The 10,740-nt window shown below is 39.3% G+C and overlaps 1 protein-coding gene across 3 annotated transcripts in view; it reads right to left on the bottom strand.

Annotated features, from left to right (window-relative positions):
* Nucleotides 1–320: 320 nt before the first annotated feature.
* Nucleotides 321–10,740, bottom strand: part of slc16a2 (solute carrier family 16 member 2) — a 153,755-nt gene continuing 143,335 nt past the window's right edge. For 2 of the 3 annotated variants that reach the window (XM_084332228.1, XM_084332230.1), the window contains one exon: nt 321–4,098. The gene's annotated coding sequence lies outside the window, so the exon portion shown is untranslated. The remainder of the gene's footprint in view (nt 4,099–10,740) is intronic. The other variant, XM_084332229.1, reaches the window with a different exon arrangement.

The following is a 10,740-nucleotide window of genomic DNA, read 5'->3' as shown; positions in this document are numbered from 1 at the left end:
TATCCTCTCTTCTTCCTTCTGACCTGCACACACCAACTAATGAGTAAAACATATCACTATGATTTTGACCATGTTGACTGCTTGGTGAAATTGAACTAAAATTCTAATTACAATAATGCTAAATCTCTTAAATTGTTAGAAAATGAAGGAAAATCTCAAAACCCCTACACATTATTATATGACTGTAGTATACAGTATACTTGTAGATCGTTTTTAACTGACATACTGTACATGGGGCTCTATTTTTGTCAGTGTGTTTGACACTATTGCAGGCTCTGCAGATCTACATGCTACAGTGGGGATCAAATACAAACTTGAGATTTAGACACCTCTTGTTTAATTTTACACATTTACATAACTGCAAATTGTGTCCACCCTTTTGAGCTTACACAATTGAACATAAACTTCAAAACTAAATAAAATAATAATAAAATAGTCCATGGTTAGCAGTATAGTAAGTTAGTAAGAAGTATACAAAGTACATGTCCATTTTATCTATTTGCATTTACAGTAACAATGACAACAACTGTTAAAATGGTTCTGGCCAGAGACTGGGTGAGATTGACAGCCCAGAGATTAAATTAAGTGAGAAGGCAGACCAAGCAATGTGACATAGCAAGCGAACTGTCGTAAATACAAAAAAGGGAACAAGACAAGGCATCCCCCTGTCCCCAATTCATTCACATTCAACTAAATGTATATGAATTAATTAATAAACCAATTTCAATTAATTCAGTCTGTCATACAAATATGCCATTTCATCAGCTATATATATATATATTATAATATATATTCACATTCCTACTCTGATATGGGATTGCTCCTATAATGTCATACAGCCAAATCTACCTTTTAATGAGAAAACATCAAGAACATTATGTAATGCTCTCATAGTTATTATGAATTGAAAATGGGGGACCCTGATGTAAAGAAAACGAAAGTCTTTCTCTGGTCTGCATCCCCTTAACAATTGTGTGTATTGAGCTGTACTGTATTGTACCCATTCTGCAATCTGTTAATACAATTTTCAATCAATCAATCAAATTCAATCAATTTCAATCAATACTACAGTTTTACCATTGTAATGACCCCACGACAGGGTGGGGGGTTGGGGGATGGAGAAAAAAAATACTTTTATTATTGAAAGCTGGCTTCAAATGCAGGAAAGGTAAGAGAAAGCAACAGAAAGAGAAGATGAAAAGGAATGTGAAGGAGACGAAAGCGAACAACAGGATTAGGGGTGAATCTCGTAAAGCTGACTGCACACTGACCCTCTGATATAACCCATTATCATGGGCTGTGCAAGTTCTTCCACGTGGTGCATAAGGAGACACTAATGAAGTTCTGGAGGAAGCAAGGTTGATTGAGAACAGGTTTTTGGCAGCAGCTTTGTGGCTCTAAAACTCTACTGTGACTGCATCAGCAAACCCCATTACACTTAATAAAGGAAAATAATGAGGACATGATATCAAAAGAATGCCAAAGTGTTCAACTGGATTACTGAGGTATAGGTGTACTTCTCCTATACAAAGCGTATTTTGTCCTATACTGTAGCATTAACTCCCAAAAGCTACACTCAAAGTATGTGTATCTTTTCATTACTATAACATAACACAAAAGCCAGCTGAATGAATCTAGTCAAAACCATGGAGACAGTGCAGTAGTTTCCTGCTACGGTCCCTTAAATATCTGCCATTCGTGCATCGAACTGTAACTTTTAACAAATAGGTCTACTGGCTCATCTCTGCTCATCTATTCATCATTTTGACATTACATGTAATCACAGGAGGTAAGTGGTCTGTATGAATCATAACGGTAACTGCAATCTCTCTCTCCTTGAGGGAACATCTAAATGAGGCAGTGTGTTTTTTTGTTTGTGGATTTCACTACTCAACTACTGGCACAGAGAGCAGCGATGCCCACAAAACAGAAACAAATTTAAAACAGTGAATCATCCACAGGTTAGGAGAAGACTGTTGAACAGTGAGAAGCACCTGATGATGATGATGATGATGATGATGATTCAAGCCTTTGGTAACGGGTATCTCAATATAGCCTGTAATGCTGCTGTTTTGCATCACATTGACTATTTCTATTGTCCAAAACATACGGAAACGGTTCCAAAACAATGTTGCGAAATGCCCTGTTGTTTTTTAATATGAAAAATCGATGCTAACGTTAGCTGTTGGTATTTTGTCGTTGGCTGTAACATTATAACGGCTTTCAGCCAAAAACTAGTAGCCTACACATGAATGTGCATGGCAGAAAAAATTTAGTTTTTCCAGGAAACCAAACCCTTGTTGTGTCATTCTAACACTGACTAAAGAAGTGTCACCAAACATTTACATTATTTTTTATAGAAAGCCTAGAGTTAGAAGACCTATTATCATCTGTAAGTGTTGATTTTGTACAAGCAGTATGCTTGCTGCTCTGACATGGCACAGGTGTGATTGACTTTGCATAAGTACTGCAGTAAGGTGCGTATTCACAATGGACCTGGGTCAGAAAAAAACATCTAAATCATCAAATACTCTGCTGTGATTGATTGAGCTTCCAGTGGAATCGATGACTGTGACACACCTGGCACTCACCTGGGCAGGTGTTAGACTAGCAAAGTATTTGAGGTAATTTGACTGAGTTGAGGTGATTGTGTCTCATGGCGGACCTATCTACTTGGCCATGGAGAACCATTTCCCCCATTAACCCCATCTGTCATAGTCAATACACTGAGAAGAACAGAACAAAACTGATTATAATCATCACCATTCATAAAAATATGTAGTCCTATATAACTACACCCAAATAAAACACTGTAAAATATGATACGATGAGATGCTTGGGGTAGCCTACTGCATTTAAAGAGAGCATGAATAAATCCCTTCTAAGTCTTACTGACTATGTCTTTGTCCTAATCATTTGTCATTTTAGAAAAGTAAAAATAAAGCATATTAAATCATTTACAGACTCAAATAAAAAATATATATATTTCATATAAATGGCAGTGTTTTCCCTGCCATTATAAGACTCAGGCGCAGCGCCTAAGAGTTTTTGCACAGTGCTCAAGTCGATTGAGCGGGAAATATGGGGGAAAAAAGGCAACAATAAATCGACCTAATAAAAATGTTTTGCCTGTCAGTCTGTGGATGCGCAGCCTCCTACAGCGTATCCGTTTCGTTACCAGGCACGTGCTACTCATTAACGCCACATGTAATAGTCACGCATCTGGAAAGCTGTACATCGTTCATCGCTCTGTTGGTACGAGAGTATTCTATTTCTTGGCATACACAGGCTATTTCTTTTTCATTATACCCATGAGCAGTTCATTTTTATAGACTAAGGCTGTCATTTATTTAATTTGATTATTGCACATTTTGTAGCCAATTAAATGTCAATGAAGAGGAAAAACCTTGAAGTCGAATTTGAGCTTTTGTCTCTCAATAGCATAGTAATTACTATAATAGAGCCTAATGATAGCATGTGATGAAGACATAATTCATTAATAATAACAGCACGTTTGAAGAGAGTACATAACAGCCACCCCCAAACAAACAGCCCCCTAAAAAAACATTCACCAGCGACACAGCACCTAAGCCCTCCAAAAAGCCAGGGAAAACCCTGGATGCTTCAATGTCATTTAGAATTTCTTTTCATTTTTCCATTTTTCCTTATGCATCAAACACACTGTGTGTGTCTGTGCACAATTCAGGTTTTAAACCAAATAAACGCATCTTAGATGAACATGATAAAAAAAACACGCTGGTGTGACGCTTATCCTTGCCGTAGGTTTGACCTCATGCCGTAGGTTTCTCAAACCATCCATCCATTTTTTTCCTTTTGTATCGTCCTTTCCGTCACATGGTCCACGGTGAACTTTCCCTCTTCTTTCCACCTCTGGAGAACACAAGGGGCCAATGATGAGGAGGAGAGTCTGTAGGTAAGAGGTTGAAAGGTCAGCCCACAGGAAGTCCAGGGTTGAAAATGGGGGGGGGGGTCTGGAACAGAGCCCTATTATGTGGAGAAGCGTGGTCCATATAAAGGGCTCTGGTCTGCAAGGAGAGCAACACTAGGACAGGCAGAAGGTGCTGGTGGGCTGAATCCCTACAAGAAATCAAAGGGAAAGGACAATTCATGTTTATTTGCATAACAAAATGTTGTTGACATGGTTTTGTTCCATAATGTTAACAACATGTTTTACTGTTTGTGTCTCTTTTTCCTGTTTGTACTACCTGGTACAATGTGCTTTGGCAATACTAATGTACTTTCACATGTTCATGCCGATAAAGCCTCTTTGAATTGAATTGAATTAAATTAAATGTAATTGGAATCTTCAGGGGTTCAGATGTCAATAAAATCGTGGTCAGGGACTGCAGAGGACGTAAGACCAGGAAGTTGCTGGTATCCATGGTCTCTGTTAGGTTGATAACTGATAGAACACACCTAATAGAACATGCATGTGCATCATTAGTGCACCCACATCTCACGTGCACACACCCCAGGCACACACACTACAAATACACTAGGTTAGTCAGAGGTAAGTTGAGTGGAGGTGAGGTTGGAGTTGTTGTATTGAGAGAGAGATTGTTATATTCAGAGTTTTGTGAGGTGAGAGGTAGTGAGAGGAGAAGTGAAGGCGAGAAGGTGTTCATTGTGTACTGGACCCTAGACTGGCTGAAAAAAAAACTTGTGTACTGACCCTTGACCGGACGACTACTCTGAGTATTGAACAATCCCTTCTTTTTGTATGAGAGCCTGTTTTGTGTTTTGACCATCGGACTGTATTACGACCATTCTCTTTGCCTATCGAACTGAATTCTGCCCATAATAAAAAATATGCTTATTGATTGATATTGCTCTTGTATTCGAATTTGTTTGTTTTTTAACCGTGGCGAATCTGAACACTACCAGGCTCGTCACAATATGTAATGTGGATGTAATGACTAAGTGGGTAAGGGCAAATAATAGAACAACTAGAACAGTGGTACGTTCAGAAAAGTACACCACTTTACTGTAATGCAACCTTTAAAACCAGGAAAAGACAACACTTACTGCATACCATATCATGATCCATAAAAGTATATGAATACATCTGCATATATTTACATACCCACATGCACTGTATACACTGTGTATATTTCATCTATATCTATATATATATCCCATACCTACTCTTATTAGTTATACCACTGGTGGTATAACATATGGCTTAAGCATTGCTTGGGGCTTGGGCTGATCGCTATACTAACCCGTTTGGCTGGGTTAGGGGGAGGGCAAGTCATGGGTGGGAATCTGGCGTTGTGGACAGCGACAAACGGGTGCCCACAATCTACAGGTCAAGTCTGGGCGCTTGCTCAGCAGAGGCAGGACTTGATGAAGGCAGCGTGACCTCCCACGCGTTACACTTCACCAATGAGAGTCCTCACTGCCAGGTGAAAAAAGAGTCACTGGCTGTCGCCGCGTGTGTCGGAGGAAGCGTGCGGATGACTTCAGGGTTCCCTTGTACCGACCAGTAGGAGAACATGCGCACAACAACCAGGTAGGGGAGGGGGGGAATTGGCACAACGACTAAATTGGGACGGGGAGAAAACAGAGAAAAAATCGGAGAGAGAGAGAGGATACATTATTTTTTTTGTTACCAAACTACCTTGATGGGTATTCTGGTTGAACCGACAAGGCACAAAGCTCACTGATGCGTTTAGCTGATGTGATAGCCAAGAGGAACGCTGCCTTTTACGCACGGCTGACTCAGGGGTGCCTGTTTCAAACGTTCAAAAGGAACTCCCCGAAGTCTGATTAGAACAAGTGGGAGGTCCCGTCGTGGAGACAACACATGCTTTACTAGCTTGAGGAATCCTGCACCCTGCAGAAAGAGGCTTTTCAATAACACCCTGATGGCAGGCAGAAATAGCCGAAGCATAGACCTTCACAGTCAAGGCTGACCGTTTGTCTAATATAGACTGGAGAAAAATCAGGACCGATTCCACAGGACAGGTGGATGGATGCCCAAAGCCATAGATGTCGGGTGGAAGAAAGGAGAGCGAACTCTTTTCATTAATTTGAGTACAAGAAGTACTGCACTCAACTCTAGTACGTTTGTTTGTTTGTTTGTTTATTTACACATATAAAAACAATTACATATATAATACAATACAATTCACAAGGGATGTGTAGGAGAATTGCCTAAAAACCCTCTAGGGGCTTGCATGTGGCATTCACCAGCAAGCAGGTCTACATAGACACCAAAGCAGGCACCCATGCCAATACGATTTCGGGTATAGAGAAAACAACTAATGACAGGAATAATATATAATAAAACGAAAATACAATAACAAAATACAACAAGCCATCAGACCACAGTTTGTAAAGGGAGCCCATATGGGAAATATTGGTGATATAGGAGATGAGATTTCAGTGTTCTTTTGAACTTCAGAAAAGAAAATTCCAAAATATGTGGAGGCAAAGAGTTCCACAACTTTGACCCTCTCTAGAGTAAACAAAACTGAGACTGGGAAGTGCGGGAAAGGGGTGGTCTAAGCAAACAGGAACTACGTGTGGGGTAATTATGAATTTGGTGATTGTCGGCAAACATGTCATGAAAAAAAGGGGGAAGGGCTCTGTTTAAAGAACTATGCACAAATAAACCAGTCTGAAGGTGATTCACTTGATAAACACTGAGTATACCTAACTTATGGAATAGAGGCTGAGAAGAATGACTTTGTTGAACACAGCTGATTATTTTTAGAGCTAGTTTCTGCAGACGGTATATGGGCTCAAGTTTGGTCTGATGAGTACTACCCCAAACTAAATTACAGTAATTGGTATATATGGGTAAACCATAGAGTAATATAACATTGTGGCAACCTCAGTGCTCAGCAAGTGACGTGTTTTTCCAAGAATACCAATACTCCATTTTGCCCATCCTATTAGGGAAATATACCAATGGAATGGTATATCATCCATAGGAACACCCATCGATAGGATCTCGGGGTTCCCTCGAGTGGTCTAGGTCACTTTTAACAGATGAGGGAATCCTCTGCAGTTTTTCTTTCCGCACATAGGGTCTATTTTCCTGTTGCATGTGGAGGAGGCCTAGATGAAGCACTGTGTGCGCTGAAGCCATCCTGAGAGACAGAGCTGTAACTGTCCTGCGATGATGGAACTCTCGGTATCTGACACTGGGTGCTGAAATCCCGAAGATTAAATAGAAAAAAGCAGGAGGAAGCCGGACCAGCACTCTCAGATTCAAAAAAGTTTTAATCGCAGCCTTCGAAGCAAAAGCTCCTTCATCCGTGTTAGTGGCTAGGCTGCGATTAAAACTTTTTTGAATCTGAGAGTGCTGGTCCGGCACTCTCTGAGTGATGACAGGATATCCTCCTGTCGCTGGAGAGAAAGGGGGGCTTTCATAGAGCCTGCATCCAGAATACTGCCTAGGAATTCCATCCATTGACTGGGAAGAGGCACACTCTGTTTCCGGTTCACAGCGAATTTCAGCCTCACCAAATCAGACATCTGGTATGAAGCATGGCTGTTTCCTCCAACCAGAACCAGAGAAGAATAAAATCCGTATTCCTTGATAACGCATTGGTTCTAGAGCCAATCTCCAAGCACTTGAAACGTGAAAGTGCAGGCGGCTAAAGAATAACCAAATAGTATTCTCTGATATTTGTACGCTTTCCCTTTGAAAGGTGAAATGCAGAAATGCACCTCAAAGGCGCTAAAAACAAGATTACAAACATCACAAAATAAACGGGTTAGTCTACTGCTTGACCTTGCTCCTAAAACCCACCTCACACCTACCCACTTTGTCAAGCTAGGATAGCTTAGAGTAGACGACAGAGTACAGCAACTTGCAATGGGCCTGGTCTACAAGATACACTACACGACTAAGGTACCTATGTACATGTCAAATTACTTCCCAAAGGTCAGTGAATACCATGACCACAACACCAGAGGGAGCTCCACAAATCATGTTAAACCCAGATTCGGCTCAAACAAGGGACTAAACACGTTTCGCAATTATGCCACATCAATGTGGAACGCCCTACCCACAGCTGTAAAGGAATGTGAATCACTACCCACTTTCAAAACCACTCTCAAAGAGCACCTACGGGAGACTGCAATTCGAAACTGACCCCGGTAAATGTCCTAACCCAACCCCCTCCAATGTACAGTAAATGTCCTAACCCATTCAATTACCATATGTAAGGGTTCGTGCACAGAGGGGATTGTCAGGAAAGAGATGGCTGTTTGAGGAAGCTCCCATTTATTAACATTTTTGTTTAAACAGTAACGTTAGCTAGGTACTAACGTTAGGTCACGGAACGATAGCTAGTTAGCCAACGCCAGCCAGCACCTGCAAAAACGAATGCCAAACTGATGATATCAGACGTTGATATCAGGAGCTATCAGTAGCTAGCCAGCTAGATAATGTTAGACAATGCCTCATGTATTAAACTAAAGTGAATAGTTGACTGGGTCATTTTGTTTAAAAAGTAGCGTTAGCTAGGTAGTAGGGATGCTCGATATTGGCTTTTTTACCGATACCGATATACCGATATTGTCCAACTCTTAATTTCCGATACTGATATCAACCGATACCGATATATGCAGGGTTTCCCCCCCCAAAAAACGGAATAATTTCAGGTAATTAACATTACTTATCTCTTGTTGTGGAATTAACACAACATTATGCATACTTTTGACAATAAATAAAATCAGAATTTGTTCTTACTTGCTTGCCTGGGTAAATAAAGGTTATAGAAATGTAAAAAAAAAAATTAAATCTTATTTAAATTTTTTTTAACCGATACCGATATTTTCCAATATCATATTTTAATGCCAATATCGGCCGATAATATCGGTAGGCCGATAATATCGGACATCCCTACTAGGTAGCTAACGTTAGCTCACGGAACAACAATAGTCAAACGTTAATAAATCTTTAACTTTGACAGCCTTGGTTATTACACATTCTTACACATACATGTATTGATGAAGTAACAAAGGAAAAAAGCCAAAAGCACTTATTCCTCAGACATTCTTTGACAATTTTACAGCCCAAAATTCAAAAAATATCCAGGTGGAATAGGTAACAAAGGGTTGAAGAAATATTGTCTGAAATGTCAGATGCAAACGGGCTGTGTGAGATAACCGAGCATCTCGCTCAATTGAATAAGAAGCTGTAGGGACGCAAACAAGTCCCACCCAAAATTTGACCAATATAGTTGTGAACTGAGACAACCCTTATTTTGTTATTTTTGAGACATGCAGACACATACCGTACTTTTCGCACTATAAGCCGCACCTGAATATAAGCCGCAGCAGCTAAATTGAATGATGTGTACATATATACGCCGCACTGGACTATAAGCCGCAGGTGTTTTAATGTTTAATTACCATATGTAATTAGCATTGGGACACAATACTGTCGGACAAATAACAAGAATTAACTCATTTACAAGTTGTATTAAGTTTAGAAAATAAGGGAACAGATAAATAACATTTCAATGCAGTCAAAAAAGCAATATTTCGATTTTGACATTTTCGGGTTTGGTCACGTCGAGTCACATATAAGCCGCACCGTTATATAAGCCGCAGGGTCGAAAAATGGGGGGAAAAGGTGCGGCTTATAGTCCGAAAATTACGGTAATAGCAATTTCATTACGAATTGAAAATGGGGGACCCTGATGTAAACAAGTCGAAAGTCTTTCTCTGGTCTGCATCCCCTTAACAATTGTGTGTATTGAGCTGTACTGTACCCATTCTGCAATCTGTTAATTAAAGTTAATGAAACTATCTTCCATTAGTTGGATGTATGGCCTCTGCAAGGTTGTGTGCAGCCATTTGTTTTTGTAACATCTGCTACATCTGTCCCATGTGTTCTTTGCAGCTCACAGTTGTTAGTTCTGCCCCTCTTGACTGTGACAAAAAGGTTTTGAACCAACTTAATGTCATAGCTTGTATTTGATGATATTCTTCTTTGTTATTTACTTGAATGGTTTGATCATTGATTGATGGAGTAATATGGGGTTCTGATAAACTAAAATGATTTGTTAAAATAACATAAGCTAACATATATTTTTACATCTATGCAAATGCATATGCAATATGTATAACTTGAATAAGTAATAAATACAGAAACAACATGTTTAACAATATGTAAATGAGTAGCTACATTTATTTTACATTACATTAACATTTATACGGTCTTTGGCCCTTTGAGGGCAACCATAATGCTGATGTGGCCCTCTGTAAAAATGAGTTTGACACCCCTGGTCTAGGCTATTTCAGTTTACTAATATAGTTGATTGTTCATTAATGTTGAGTTTATAAAGTCTAATAAATAAACATGTATTTATATTAATCAATATAATTAAATAGTGTGCCAATTTAAACTCTTATGTTGTTATGCTCATCTGGAAAACAGAATTCTTCATAATGGATTAACAGTTAATAAATACATAAATAATATAATTCATAAATACATAAATGCAAAAATACTTAAATAAATACTTAAACATAAATAAATAGTGTTCAGACAACAATATAAAAGTCATACTGTTCAATTTCATTTCATAAACATTTTATCATCCCACTCCTCCCCTCTAGGTTACTGCAGCTGAGGTGACACAGGTATACCACACGGTTAAACACAACCTCAGCTACAACAGTGCTGACTGTTTGTTTTCTATGCATTTCAGGAGTTTGGGGGGCTGGCTCCACAAAATAATTAAATAACATAAC

This window comes from Notolepis coatsorum (assembly GCF_963971535.1).
Source record: "Notolepis coatsorum genome assembly, chromosome: 16".
NCBI lineage: Eukaryota > Metazoa > Chordata > Actinopteri > Aulopiformes > Paralepididae > Notolepis > Notolepis coatsorum.
This window is presented reverse-complemented; position numbering and strand designations above follow the sequence as displayed.